At 42.1% G+C, this 15,748-nt stretch overlaps 1 protein-coding gene across 1 annotated transcript in view; it reads right to left on the bottom strand.

Moving 5' to 3' along the window:
- LOC124613049 (voltage-dependent calcium channel subunit alpha-2/delta-3) overlaps window positions 1–15,748 on the bottom strand; it is a 622,965-nt gene that overhangs the window by 547,177 nt on the left and 60,040 nt on the right. The gene's annotated exons all lie outside the window — the stretch shown is intronic.

The following is a 15,748-nucleotide window of genomic DNA, read 5'->3' on the forward strand; positions in this document are numbered from 1 at the left end:
AATGGAGAGATGTTCTCACTAAACGGAATGTCAATACGTCGAATCGTTTAGATTGTGAGACAACATCCGCGATACCAAAAGTCGGGGTATCAGAAATGAGGAACTAGAAATGAAACAGTTCATTAATAGCCAAAGCAAAATATTCAAACATAGTTCCGCAAACCAGTGATTTCCCTGATACGACGTATGCACATGCGCAGCCATGGATGTGTTAAATGTTTCATGTCAATGTCTAAGGATACGTTTATTTCGAAACACCATAAGTGAGGCCTAAATTAGAAAGCTATAAACTGCTCTCCTTTGATTTTCCCATAATTTCGTATACCGAAGTACTGGTAAATAGCGTCGATAATAGCGTTTCGACCCTGTGTACCGGTCATGGCTCTTCAAAACCATGGCCTTACAGGTTCTCAGACTTGAAACAGCCGCGGTGGGTAGCCGCCGGTCTATGGCGCCTTGCCTCGGTTCGCGCGGCTCCTCCCGTCGGAGGTTCGAGTTCGAGTCCTCCCTCGGGCATGGGTGTGTTGTCCTTAGCCTTGTTAGTTTAAGTTAGATTAAGTAGTGTGTAAGCCTAGGGACCGATGACCTCAGCAGTTTGGTCCCACAGTAACTTACCACCACTTGAAACAGTTGGATTTTTGTAATGTGGGGAAATTAAAACTCTTCGTTGTACTCCAGTTCTGATGAGATCATCGATGAACTCTGGGGACGCATTATGGATGGCTGTCAGTGCATTCAGAACGTGCGTGGAGTTTTTGACCGGGTACAGAAATCAGTGACGAGAGCCTGCCCATATTGTGAAATTTATGATGAGTCTTTTTCTGTAAAGGGCAGTAATTTTGTTGAAACTTCCTGGGAGATTAAAACTGTGTGTCGGGTGGAGACTCGAACTCGGGTCCCGAATTCGAGTCTCGGTCCGGCATACAGTTTTAATCTGCCAGGAAGTTCCATACCAGCGCACACTCAGTTGCACAGTGAAAATATCATTCCAGTAATTTTGTTCTTAAATGATGCGTGACTCACTGCATCCTGCTTCTTTCCGGATATAGGTGGTATCTGTAGTCGTTCCTTAGATATTATGTTGTGAGGAAAGGTGCTCATTTATATTTCTCTATCGGGCGTTGTTTGGCTGGTTTTTTGGACTTCTATTTGCGAGTTGTGGCAAACATGGATTGTAACTTGGAATCTGATTCTTACTTGTGAAGTTATTGAGAAGCGTGGCTTGGTTGACCCCACGCATACTCTTAAATTTTTCTGTAAGTTGCTTGTCTGACGTATTACCTACTCAGAACTTGCCAGCCTTTTTCTATTTATCGCTATTTTATAAGAATAATGTTTAGTTCTGCTTATGTGTATGTGTTAAAGGACAGGTTAGCCATTATTTAATATCTTGCGTATTGAATGCAAGAATGCCCCAGAAAAGGAACCTCACTGTATGCTGTAACTGTTCTTGTTGGTTTCATCAAATAATTTTTGGTAATGCAAATTCCTCGTACATGTGTGGAAAAGTTATCAGTTTTAGTAAGACAGCTGGCCAGCCGATTTAGGTAAAATCCGCATAAGTTGTTTGCCGAACTGGTCGCCTATGTAATAATTATATTGTGATTTCGTTGTTTGCCGTTTCTGCCTGCCGTACTTAGCTAATTCTTTCTGTATATTTGATCGGCTACTGCCGTCGTTTGCTTGCCAAGATTAACTGTTTCCCGTACTCTCCGTTTCCTTACTTCATTTGAGTGTGGTTCTGGCCACAAGGCCTTTATATTTACGATTAGGTTGTGATTAGTTTCTCTTAAGAAAATTCAAATGGTTCAAATGGCTCTGAGCACTATGGGACTTAACACCTGTGGTCATCAGTCCCCTAGAACTTAGAACTACTTAAACCTAACTAACCTAAGGACATCACACACATCCATGCCCGAGGCAGGATTCGAACCTGCGACCGTAGCGGTCGCGCGGTTCCGGACTGAGCGCCTAGAACCGCATGACCACCGCGGCCGGCTTCTCTTAAGATTTACTACTGATTTACTACAACTGATTCCTTCTAAATCCCGCTTAAGTGTATCTAGGAAGCACCGCCTAGAGGCGGCACTTAGTATAAGTTTGGTTCGACAGTTTGCGACAGCCTGTATGTCCTAGGCAATTTGCCGTGAAGGTCTCACGAACTCCACACCTTGTACCGAATGTTTTTGATCGCCCGTTGCGCCGTAAGGCTCACTATGTTTATAGGCCTAATAACTTGGCTGCCCGCAGACGCGTGTTTTAATGTAAGCTTAAAGTCCCTTACTAATGGGCATTTGTATTCTTAACCAAACGTCGTGTAAATCGTAAAGCACCATCGTACATTGTAAAACTTGATTGCATGGTCGCCGGCCATGGAATCTGTTGCCTTGTATTCGTCTTAAATGTTGTTAAAGTTTCTTTGAGCAGTGAAATTTTATTCTCTTCGGTCAGTGTTGCCATAAGCTAGTCTTTATGGAGGAGACATCTTGTTCCTTAATGAAATTTGTATGTAAAAGTTAGTTATTTGAAAGGGCTTGGGTCTTAAGCCGTTTGTGCAGTGGATAAGTGTAGTTATTTGCTTGATCAACTGAAGTTTTTGACCTGTAATTGTGTGTTAACGAACACTGCTGTATAGCAATTAATAATCCTACCTGAAATTGCTTAGTATTTGAAATAATTTTGATAAGAAAAGGAAGGAGGTTCAATTTGGGGTCCGTGAACTTACGGTGGATTGTAATTTATTTATTTATTTTTTTTTTTTTTAAGAACTGCATTATTGATGTGGTGAGCCTTGGGTTTAACTGACTTCTTTGCGACTCATCAGTGCGTCCAATATTAAATTGTGCATTTTGCAAATTGTAAGGTTTTATATTGGTTTTTGATAATAAACGATTCTTTGAGTGTACATATTCAATTTCCTCAATTCCGCAACCATATCCCTCCCGCCTCACCTACATTGTCACTTTGAGATATTTGGCCTCTTTCATGTAAGAACATTCATAGGAAAAGAATCGAAGTGATCATGGAATCTTCGCAAAGTGACACGGAAACAGTGAAGACTATAGGATAAAGATGAAGAAACAAAAGCACGATGTCCACTACTACAATAACATTAGTCAGCAGAGCGAGAATAGTTTAATTCCTGATGATTCAGACGTTAGACGACAACGCACTTTCCACCACCGCCCCCCCCCCCCCACCTCCTCCACAACCACCACTTCCCATCACCAGTGGTCAGAACTATCCTACCGAGAATTCTTTGCGTTGACGTTCCTTTTCCTTAACGATGTGAGTGAATTCCGCCAATTGAAATGCATTGTGGACCGTTTTGACGTTCTGATCCGCGACACCCAGTGTGAGTACTAGAACTGACTACTCGGTGCACGGGGCGAGTCGCCAGCTGCAGCTGACAAGAGCTATATCGCGGATGCCGGGCTGGCCTCCTCGGCGAGGCTAATTAGCACGCAATTAGCAGCTGCCTAAATGAGTTTCCTTGCAGCAGACAGCGGCCGCACCTGTGCATACGGAGGGCCTCCTTGCAGAGCACATGGCTTTCCAGTATCCCGCGTAGAGTGCTGGCCGGAGCCCGCTGCTGCCGACAAGGGCCGCTGCCGCTCGGGACGACTGCTACGTGACCCTCTGCTGCTTTCGTCCTTAATTTTCACACACGCCTCTGTGAACTCCTCCTTTGGAATTTCATCACCACCCAACATGGCCAACTGTGATTGCAGCCAGGATGTTAACGCCGTTACGGGCTAAAGTGCACTTGTGTCGTCCACCGCTCTTTCGTTCCGTCCTGCTGTTGGTAATGGTTCAAGTGATGGAAGGGGAAGTGAAGACGACGAATCATGAGTCGAGTGTTGGTAGCTCAAAAGCAGTTCCCTATGCTTCGTACAAGAAGTTAGTTGGTATTTTGAGTTTCTATGTATCATCTTAACCACGTCATCGAAAATTGCGGCAAATTCTGAAGACACTCAGGGAGGTGACAGCAACGACAAACGTAGACCTCGGGCTAGGCTACACATCAACGTGTTACCGCAATAATTTTTTGGTGTTCACATTCGCTAGCTTTGCCAACTTACAACCTGTTTATCACATTTCAACCTAATCTAGACATCGATTTTCGTCAAAGCGTCACCACACTCGTGAATGGAGTTTACATTCGTTGGTCTCGTCATTTCAAACGAAATTATCACATTTCAACCTGATCTTGACCTGGGGCTGCAGTACAGGTGCCGCCCGGATTGGCCGAGCCGTTCTAGGCGCTTCAGTCTGGAACAGCGCGACCGCTACGGTCGCAGGTTCTAATCCTGCCTCGGGCATGGACGTGTGTGATGTCCTTAGGTTAGTTAGGTTTAAGTAGTTCTAAGTTCTAGGGGACTGATGACCTCAGACGTTAAGTCCCATAGAGCTCAGAGCCATTTGAACCATTTGGAGTACAGGTCAATCTGTCAACACAATTAAGAGGGGGTGTTTCTGTGGCCATATCACACTCTACCCGATAATCATTGCTTTAAGCAGTTATGTTAAGCCGTATTCCGAAAGAAAAACGTGACTGTCAATATCAACAAATTGCTATAAAAAGGTATTAGTGCTATTGACATCAGTTAATGTTACACTCTCCACATCGAAAACGAAAGTAATCAGTTTGTATCTTCCACCGAAAAAAATCATCAGATTCAGCCTCTCTCATTGAGTATCGTACATTATCACCGGATTGGCTACGGCCAACTTAACGAACTGCCAAGAACTGAACATCACGGAAGATACTTTGCCCATGTTATGTTTAGATGCCAGCAAGGAACTAAATTATCGTTGAAGTGACAGTTAAGATGCTACGAGTAATCAAAGACAGTTTTCTTTTCGTTGCAGCATAGTGACAAAGAACTTCGAAAGAAAAGTACGGGTGTAACTCCACACGTCTTGCTTCCCAGTTTCACTGTGGAGTGAAATCATAGAGCTGTAGTCCATTCGGTTAGAGAAGACCTGTGACAAAGTAGGTTCTGCTACCACAACTAGTCACCTGACGCGATTTTGTTTACCTGTGTATGGCATCGGCTCAGTGTTGTCGTACTTAATGCCGAGGGTTATCGTATTATCAGCGGTTATAAATTGTAGCCCCAACTCCAGGCTTTGTCACCTATCCGAATAGTTCTGCCTAAACTAAGAAAGAAGGAAAGTAAAAGGGGAGAGAGTATCATATGCATGCAACAGAGAAGTTTTTTTTATTTTTTGTTTCGAATGCTTATGTTGTGTTTCACTCATTTTTAATTTTTTTCTATAGTCTTTTTTTATAACCTATGGAGTGAAGTCTGGGAAGCCTCTCGTAGCCGCGGAGAAATCCATGCACGTCTTCCCGAAAGTAAAGGGGAATACCGTTGGAGATCATGGTATCAAAAATAAAAAAAATAGTGCATCAGGTCCGATCAACTGCTAGTGGCAAGAGACATTCCAACTACGTGGCGAGGGTAGAAATACCTTTCAGCTGCGGAGGCGGAAACATGTCTAGTATCCTGTTACGTGTAGTTGCTAAGAATTCCCTTCCTTGCCGACGGCTTTTGCGGGGTAAAATGTGTTATTAGCAAGTTTCTTTTTCAGAGTGTGTTACGTCCGAGTTCTTGTGAGTTTTAGTTCCTTGAAAACAGCTACAGCGTACCACAAAATTAAAAATAGCACAGTCTGATTTCAGTGTACAATTTATTAGTCATTAATTTGGAACATAAGTTTCGGGTGAAAGTGAGCGAACTTTGTGAGCCCAAATTAGATCCGTCGAAGGGTGTATAAGTAATGCGAGTGGAGCAATGTACAGCGGCATGTTTAGTCACGGCGTCACATTTCCCGATGCTGTATCACCAAACAATCTAAAAATAATGCGTTTTGGGGAGATCTCTAATTGGAGCCTCACTTACACTGCGTATTTTTGCAATACGCAACTATAAATACGAAAACCAACAAATATGGCATGTAAACTTCGCAAATAGTTAAACCAAAAAGGAAGCTAGTTGATGTGCTTCTTTTAGTCTATCGCAGCACAGACACGTACTAATAAACGCCGCGGATTGAACGCTCACGAAAAACTTACGAGTCTGAAGTTCTGAGTCGAATAACAGAAAAATATTAATCATGTTACGACACCATTATACACCGCATTGAAGATCCTTCCAAAACACGCCAGTTATTGTATGTTTTATTGTGATAAAGAATCGATAAATGTGACCTCTTGAATGAGAGGTATCACGTCCTTAAACACATATCTCAAAGAGCAGTTGTTAGCGACGGAGTAGTCGATAAGTGGTGAGCACCTCACTGTTGAGGAGGTGTTTTGAATCGTAGATGCTGGTACCAGAGGTAACGGCTCAGTGACTACGGAAGTGGATGTCAGTCAGACGATCTTACCTGCTGAGATGGAGATAAGAGTACCGTGGAGCGGGCGGTGTGGAAGAAAAGAGCTAAATGAAATCTAAGAACGCAAAATGTCAAAGATAATATATGTATTGTAACTGTTAGTTATCTAGTTGAATATCAGATCTGCTATGTACGTAGTACAAAGAGGCAGCATACTAGTTGGTAGCTGTCCTCATTTATCATCTACTCAGTTGTAAGTCTGAAGATAATATGGGAAGGTGAATTGAATCTCACTTCTTTCTTATGTGGTGCAGTGAATGAGAACGAGAAGTTAATTTTCAGCAGGTTTATCTACAGCCTGTAAGGAAGCGATGTCCGAGCCAGGTTAGAGCAAGAAGGCACATGGATTCAGGGCATAGACTAGCTGGACCCTGATTACTCAACGGTGACCGAATATTCAGTAAGCAACATTCATTATAGTATATATAAAAGGAGTGTTCAGATGGTAACTTATTTAAGTCTTTGGTGCATGAGGTGAAGTATAACAAAACACCACGCAGCCCAAGCCAATCTGAAACACTACCTACAGATCTTAATTTGGAATTGACGATGGTGTGATTTAATATCTAATAACGAAGAAAAGAGGAGGTAACGTCTATAAACTGTTTAGTATCCTGGCACGATACTCCCGACCGGTAAATGTAGCAGCCTTCCCCCGTCTGATGGAAACCACGAGCCTTGTCTGATTTTTATGTTGACGAACCGCAGGCGAAACTCCTTGTAGATGGACTTGATAGCATTCAGGGCGTTACAACGTGCAGAGGAGATGGCGAGGTAGGCCTCCTCCAGTGGAGCAGGCACAGAGGCGTCGCAATAACTGGCAAAAATAAATAAAATGGCAATTTAACAACGAAGCGGGCGAGATACGTGAGTTCTCGTACTCGTCGTGTCCCTACGAGAAGAAGCCTTTCCTTCGGCACGTGACTATAAACGCACGCTGTTATCACAGTGTCATTTCGTCCACGTAGCATCGTACATAAATGACCACTACCGAACAGATGTCTATCGCTGTCATGATTTTTTGCGGCAACGGTCCTCCTATTTCACACAGCTGCACAGTTCGTTCGCTGCTGCTGCACTAAGGTAATGTACGGCGTCAGAGGTCGGCAAGCGGGAGCTGTAGCACGTATGCTACTTCAACGAAGGATTTCTATTTATGCCGATAACTGCCGACTAAAAACAAGAGCGAGACGTGACGGTGGAGGAGCCAAGCGAAAACGGTGGAAGGGATATGTAACTTGAGTCCGAATTTCATGTAATTACATATTCTGTTACATTACAAGTAGTTAGAAGAAAAGCTCAAATATCGACGAATTACATAGAAAGGACCGTTATTTCAAAGTTTTAATATACATATTTTGAAGTATAACACCTATTTCACACTATACTACATAACTTTACCTGTTTTTAATATTATTTTGGAATTATTATACGTTTTCGTAAGTCCGATACGTTTTCGTTACATAGCAACAAAGAAAAAAGTCATGTTTTGTTATCATTTTTCTCATACTGTCGTTAGTCCCGTTATAGTCAAAGCAAAATTCCACAACTTCGATGCGGACAACAATGACTTTGCTTTCAGCGCTTTCCTTTCTTGGTGTCAAACGTTTCACAGTCAGTTGCATTTAACTTAACCATGGCACCGGTTGCGTCTTTCTTGTCATCAAAGTTGAAATCATGGATGGGAAGGTGGGGTAAGATGACGAAGCGAGCAAGATGACGAACACGATATTTCTCCGACGCATTCATAGATAGCAGCACCTCACTAAGCAGTTTCTGAGACTCAGGCATGAGTTACGAAGTTCGCCGAACGTGATTTCGGGACTGATTGTTTATCGATCAGTGGCAAGAAAGCTGTGTTTTGTTTCTGTGAATTTGTAATTTTTGGACTTCGCAGCGTAAGGAATTACTCGAGTGTGGTAAGCTATTTACGTTCCTCCATAAACTATTCTCAAAATACAACTCGTAGATAATTTAACGAACGGTGTATGGTGTAGGTGGTCGACGATCAACTAGGGTAATAATAATCGAATTCAAAACAGAAATGGCGGCGGGGGTAAGATGACGACCGACAAGGTGTGTAAGATGACGAGAAGTTCGCTAGTTCGTCATCTTACCCCACATGTTTTGGAGAAGAAATTTTATATTAACAGCTTTAGTCGTTATTTAATTATTGATTTTAAAACTGCATTTCAGATGCACTATTTTAAAATTTTTAAATCCTAATGTAAGGCAATTCATCTGTTAACGTTTTAGATTTTATAAACGTAATTCCTAGAAATTATACCATAAAAAGTGACAGGAGATACTGGGATGAGGCAACGACTGCAGCTATTGCTGACGCAAGAGATAAAACCTGTAGTGTAAATGTAGCAGCAAAGAAACATAACGTGTCAGAGCCAACACTATGGAGGTATTTTAAACAGAGATGTGACCTCCAATGGGAAAGTCGTTAAGTGGGCTATCGTAGCAAATTTTTTTAAAGAAATCCCTCAAAAAATGGTGCATCTTTAAATTTATGGATAAACTTTTATTTTTTTAGGAGCATCCTTAGAAAGATTTAAACCACATTTACCGACCATCAGACAGAAGAGCTGAGACGATATGCGATTTATTTGGACAACAGAACATTCGGGATAGCAAATAAATAGTTTGGGAGACTGTGTTTTTCGTATGCAGGGGAACCAGGAGTGATCCGTCGGTTCAATAAAGATATGAAAGCCGAGGGAAAAGACTTCATAAAATATTTTCGAAACATCCGCAAACTATCTCTGAGAAAGCCAGAGGCAAAATCAGTAGTTCTACTCATGACATTGAATAGAGTTAACGTAGTGAAGTTTTATCAAACACTAAAGAACTTAGACTGAAATCTTTGTTCAAAGCTGAGAATATCTACAACTTAGATTAAACGGGATTTTCCACAGTGCCAACGAAAACCCCTAAAGTGATCTGACCTATCGGTTTCCGCTATACGATTAAAGTTTCTTCTGCTGAACGAGGAGTAACAGTCACGGCTTTATGTGGTATGAGTGCTACTGGGACTTACATTCCACCTTTTCTCGTCTTTCCCAGGTTAAGGATGAAACCTGAGTTTTTAAATGAGCACCCCCATGCACCAATGGAGTGGCTGATGAATCAGGGTGGATGACAGCTAAAAATTTTCTGTAGTTATTAGAACACTTCACCATTCATGCTCACCCAGGCAAACAAAATCTAGTCCTGATTATAATGCACAATCATGCATCACATGTCACTCTTGAGTCTGATGACTTTTGTAGGGATAATGGGATACGCCTACTAGGATTTCCAGTTCATTCATGTCACAGGTTGCAGCCGATCGATGTGTCTCTCTGTGGTCTATTGAACACTGCCTATTGTCAAGACCGCGAAGATTAGTGTCTAACCCATGAGCCGTGATTACAACCAGAAAGGTAGCCGGAATATTTGACAAAGCATACCTCAGAGTGAGTACGAGGGTGGTTTGAAAAGTGCCCGTAACAGAAAAGTAAAAATGTCCTTACATCACTAAAACTTTTTTTTTATTTTTCAGGGTAGTCTCCTTGTAGATTAATACACTTGGTCCAACGATGATACAGTGCCTTGATCCCATCTCGAAAATTAGTTTCCTCCAGGCCTGCAAAATAGTTGTCAGCTCCGGCTATCACTTCTTCGTTTGAAGCGAATCTTCGTCCATCAAGAAAAAATTTGTTTTGGGAAGAGATGGAAGTCTGACGGAGCCATATCAGCTGAATAAAGCGGGTGTGGCAACAATTCATACTTTAGTTCGTGTAATTTTGCCATGATGATGGCACATGTTTTTGATCCAGCATCAAGAGTCGCGGCACCCATCTCGCACATAATTTTTTCATCTCTAATTCTTCAGATAAAATGTGATATACCCTATCAGATGACATCTGGCAAGCGTGAGCAATTTCACGAACTTGTAATCGGCGATCCTCCATGACCATTTCGTGAACCTATAAAATGATTTCTGGAGTAGTGACACATCTTGGCCCCAATTCATTTGTCCACTTGGCACCAGCGGAATATGAAGGAGCAGAGTCCCCGAGTGTATCTGGAAATCGGCATGAATGTCCTTTTGCTTTCATACCTTTCTTTATGAATTACTTTATCACTGCTCGAATCTCGATTTTTTCCATCTTCGCAAATCACTACTCGGGAACAACAACAGAGGCACGTCACCGCCACAACTCTCCTCCAAGAGAACTGACGTGGCACGTGTTTACAGATAACAGTCCAATGAATATCAGGTGAACAACTCTTTGTGCTAGCGCTGACCTCTCGTGGTGATTCCGAGAACTTTTCAAACCACCCTCATACTATTCAGACTGCTATGAATGGGTTCAGAGCTACTGGCATTGTGCCTCTAGACAGCAACATGTTTACAGATCAAGACTTTCAAGCCTCATACACCGCTGATCTTGTTGAAAACAATCAACAGGTTGCTCCTGCCGATGATCAACTTCATTCCGTCAGCTCTTCCTCCAGAACGCACGATGTCAGCAACCCCCCACCTCCACAGCCTACGATTTCCTCGGCTGTTTCTCCACAGTCATCAAATTCCTCGATTCTTCCTCCGCAGATCCCCACTTGCTCACCTCTTCCTCCACTTCAGATGGCGAGAAAAGGAAGAAACTACGTTCTTATGACAGTTATGGAAGTCCTATGAAACGAGTTCTTGAAGACAAGAAGGAAGAAAAAATTGCTAGAACTGAAAAGACAGGAAAGCTTGAAAAGAAAATTTGAATCACTAGCTCCAAAGTAATTTAAGTGTTCCAAAGGATCGAAAACTCCTAAAATAGTAAAGAAAGCTAATAAGTATCAATTGGACTGCTCATCAGCTGACAAATCATCGCAAGAGATTCCTTGTATGGAGGACGACAACTTTGATATCGGAACAATATTAGAAGAAGATGAGGAAGACTGCATTATTTGCGGAGAACATGGAAAGGAAGACGTATGATATCAGTGCTTCTTGTGCAAATCTTGGGTACATGCTGCATGTTCTGGCTGGGATGATGGTGAAGCGAAAGCCACTCCCTGGAAGTGCGATTTTTCTGTATGAAGTGTATTGCCTACCTAATTAAAGTTATTCTAAATTTTTGTTGTGACTAATATTTCACAACTGAGCTTGATTATCAGCAATCTGTTATTGTATTTATATTGTTTCATCTTTCACTTTTATACATTACGTCACATCCATTGTTTCTCTGAATTTTTAAAATAAATTTTTTCTCTCTTAATGTAAACGTTTATATATTTGTGATCTTACCCACCCCTGGTCTCCGTATTACCCCTTAGGTAGAGTAAAATATTTTTCATAATTTGAGAAGTGATAACAGCATTTAAATATTTTCATTGAACTTAAACAATTATAGTAACTGTCCCCTTAAATTTCAGGTTTTCAACTACTTACCAAACCATCGGAAAAGTCCTGAAGTTTACATTCGTAATCTTACCCATTTCCTCGATTTCTGTTGACATTGCTTTAACCACAGATGGTAAAATATTCCTCCGCCAAATTTGTGATATACCTATAGGGTGCACGATGAAATCTCAAACTGAACAACGTTTTAGGAATAAACAATGTATTTCTTCAAAGCTAGATGTTCTACGAGGGTTGTCCAGAAAGTAAGTTCCGGTCAGTCACGAAATGGACACCACAGTAAAAACCTGATGAATCTTTGCACAGACGTTTCGGGCAGTGTCTCTAGTATGCCCGTCGATCGCATCAACATGCTCTTTTCAGTTGTGAGCGCACTGTGAGCGAATAAAGGTGCCTGGAACAACGATGTCTCCTGCCAAGTAGAAGGGCCTGCCGAGAGGCTTCGCCTTATTGAATGCAGCCCACCTAACACAACTGCCACGCACTTCCTTCTTCATGACAATTCTCAGCCGCACTCTGCAGGGGCAGTGAAGATGCTCCTGCAGCTTTTTCGATGGGAAGTGTTCGATCACCCACAACACAGCCCTAATTGTCTCGTCCTGAGTATCATCTCTGTTCACATGAAATGCTGGATACGAACGACACTTGGGCGCAGGCTAAGCTCTATAGACCAGCGTAGAGAATTATCGAAAAGCATAGGCGGCTGCCTTCTATGACGATGGTGTTGAAAATTCGGTATAACGCTCAGATAAATGTCTTAAGTCGGAGCGGCGACCATGTGGAGAAGAATCTGGAAAGTAGAGCTAACTCTTGCAATTAAAATGTTTCTGATTTTCACTGTGGTTTCCATTTAGCGACCGATCGGAACTTACTTTCCGGACAACCCTCGTACTCACGCAGTTATAGGAATGGCCTGCATCATCTAATAGTGAATTTTACAAGGAACTGTGTGTCTCTTTGGTTGCAGGGAACATACCCTGGAAAAAACTTCAGGCACCTGAATTTAAACATTTCTTACAGAAACACTTCAACCGAAACATTCCCAAAGAGTATAGTTTCATAAATACTTATGTACATATTTCTTCATTTGATGTTACATAAAATCCGGGCTCTTTCTTTCCCCTCCAGCCAGTACCATTGCTACTTCCAAGCTTCGTTTCATACCATCTGCTTTGCAAATAAAAACGAATTCGGGAAGACGCCTTTTTTGGACGATTGATAATATTTCGGAAGTTGTTAGTCCTCGTGTATATATATAAGAGCTATATGCTCTTCATCTGAGGAACCCCCGTGTATGCTCTGCCATTGGTCATCGGATGCATTGCAGCATCTGATGCTGTAATACCAGTGGAAGTAAGCCTAGTGATGCATTAGGTATTCGGTTGTTATTTTAATGGAAATTAAACACTGACACATGCCAAAGCATTGAATGTATTAAGCTCCGTTGTTTATCAGTGTGCTCCAAGTATAACCCATACAATTACAGGGTGGAGAAGATAAAACTGATCTGGAAAAATATTTATGGTTAAAATTTATTTTACATATATCTGAAAAATAAAAGGTTAAAAACTGTCTTTTGTTAGGATCAATAATTATTTTAAGTTTACCGATTTTCAAAATCTGAGAGGCAAACCACATGTGTCCTACGAAACTATCTAGTTCCACGTTTTCACGAGAATTTAAGATTTTCAAAGTTAAATTTTTGTTTGTAGAATGATTTTATCGGGACACAAATATGGAAAAAAGTGTAACGAATCAGTGTCAAAAGATATTTATTCTTGTGACAAAAGAAGAACTTGAAATATTGCACTTTCAACCCAAAATTTCGAGATGGCTTTGATGTACCAGATCTCCACGTTTTCTACATTCTGTGTAGTTTACTGGGATATATACGCCCCAATAAATACAATTTATGTCTGTACTAGCAGACTTAATGAGGAGCTCGCATTATTTCAAAACATTGTCTACAGGATGTTTACGTAAGAGCGTGCAAAAATGTAATAGGACATAGAGAATGCTCCACTGAACAATTTTGAGTTAAGGAACATGGGGTGGGAGAAACCAGCTTAAGGAGCTATGGATGAAAATTTGCCTACTGCTTTGTCTTGCATTACTGTTTTACAGCTTATTTACAGTTAATTTACGTACAAGTTTACACGTACTGTGATGGATATTCTTTGTTTACTGCAAGGAAACATGGAGGACGAACCTGATTACTAGGAAGTGATGATACAGATTTTGTTTTTTTTACTTGTCCATAAGGTGGCTCTGTTGTATCGTTGATTCGTAGCACGTTCTGTCACGGGACAATGTAAACACGATACAACATGACGGTGCACCGCCTCACTTCAGTGTGGATGTCCGCAGCTGTATTTCCTGGTCGCTGGATTGGAAGTGGAAGTCCCACTCCATGGCCTGCGAGGTCACCTGACCTGAATCCCCTTGTTTACCTCGTAAGGGTATGTCTAAAGACACTTTTATGTGAGACCCAAGTGGATACTGAGATGGAATTAGCTGCCAGAATTGAAGCTGCCTGTGATGTGATTCGAAATTCACCATGGACATTAGTCAGGGTGCGTCAGAATCTTGTTCACCGAAGTCATGCTTGCATTGAGGTCGATGGACGTCAGTTTCGGCGCATGCCGTACAAATGGTACGTTCATTGTGTCAACGATGGTATTTGGAGTTGACTGTAACTAATATAAATAAAAAAGTACACCTAAATGTGATTTTATTCCTCTATCTCCTTAATTGGCTTCTTTGATCCCAGGTTCCCTACCTGAAATTGGAGCACACTCTATTCCTATTACATTTTTTGCACGCTATTATGGAAACACTGTGTATGGTGAATCAGGAAACCCAATTATTTACTTCAAACATTCGTGAGTGGGCAAGATGCTGATTTGCTCTGATCATAGTGAAAGAGATGCGCTGTGCCAGCTATATACACACGCCACTCCATCTGATCGTCCATAACGTTTTTTTGTACTCACCCCATTGTATGTATTGTATTGTATGTTAACCGGGGACCTAGAAACGACGGAGAGGCTCCGTCCCCGCCGCAGCCGCAGTGGTCCACAACCCCACGACGACTACCGCAGTCCACTTCACCCCTCCGCAGCCCCACACTGAACCCATGGTTATTGTGCGCTTCGGCCCCCAGTGGAGCCCCCAGGGAACGTCTCACACCAGACGAGTGTAACCCCTATGTTTGCGTGTTAGAGTAATGGTGGTGTACGCGTACGAGGAGATCTTGTTTGCACAGCAATCAGCGGCATAGTGTAGCTGAGGCGGAATAAGGGGAACCAGCCCACATTCGCCGTGGCAGATGGAAAACCGCCTAAAAACCATCCACAGACTGGCCGGTTCACCGGACCTCGACACAAATCCGCCGGGCAGATTTGTGCCGGGGACCAGGCGTTCCTTCCCGACTGGAAAGCCGTGCGTTAGACCGCACGGCCAACCGGGCGGGCTACTCACCCCATGGTCAGCATTATATTTTTTTTTCAAATTTCGAAAGCTTCTCGCTAGATGGCAGCACTAGACAGATATGGAATATACATGTCCAAACACTGAAAACTGCATATTACATTAGTGAGACATATGTTTTTTATCTCCATCTCCATCTGTATACATACTACGAAAAGTTTAATGAACAGATCTGCCCATCACATAAAACGCTGGAAACTATGGTTTCGTTGTACCAATCGTTTGCTGTCACATGTCTGCACACACGCATCTCCTAGCATGTTCTGACCCCAGTATTTCGTTGTGTCATTGCGTTTGACTGAGTGAGAGGAGTAGGCCTGTTTAGTGCTCTTTTGAATGCATCTCAAATTGCTGTTTACGATACAACAGCGCGTGTCCGTTACCAAGCGTTATGCGAAGTGCAATTCGCGACAAATGTGTGCGAAACCGTTTGTGCAAGAGCTTAAG

This window comes from Schistocerca americana, chromosome 4 (assembly GCF_021461395.2).
Source record: "Schistocerca americana isolate TAMUIC-IGC-003095 chromosome 4, iqSchAmer2.1, whole genome shotgun sequence".
In the NCBI taxonomy this organism is placed as follows: Eukaryota; Metazoa; Arthropoda; class Insecta; order Orthoptera; family Acrididae; genus Schistocerca; species Schistocerca americana.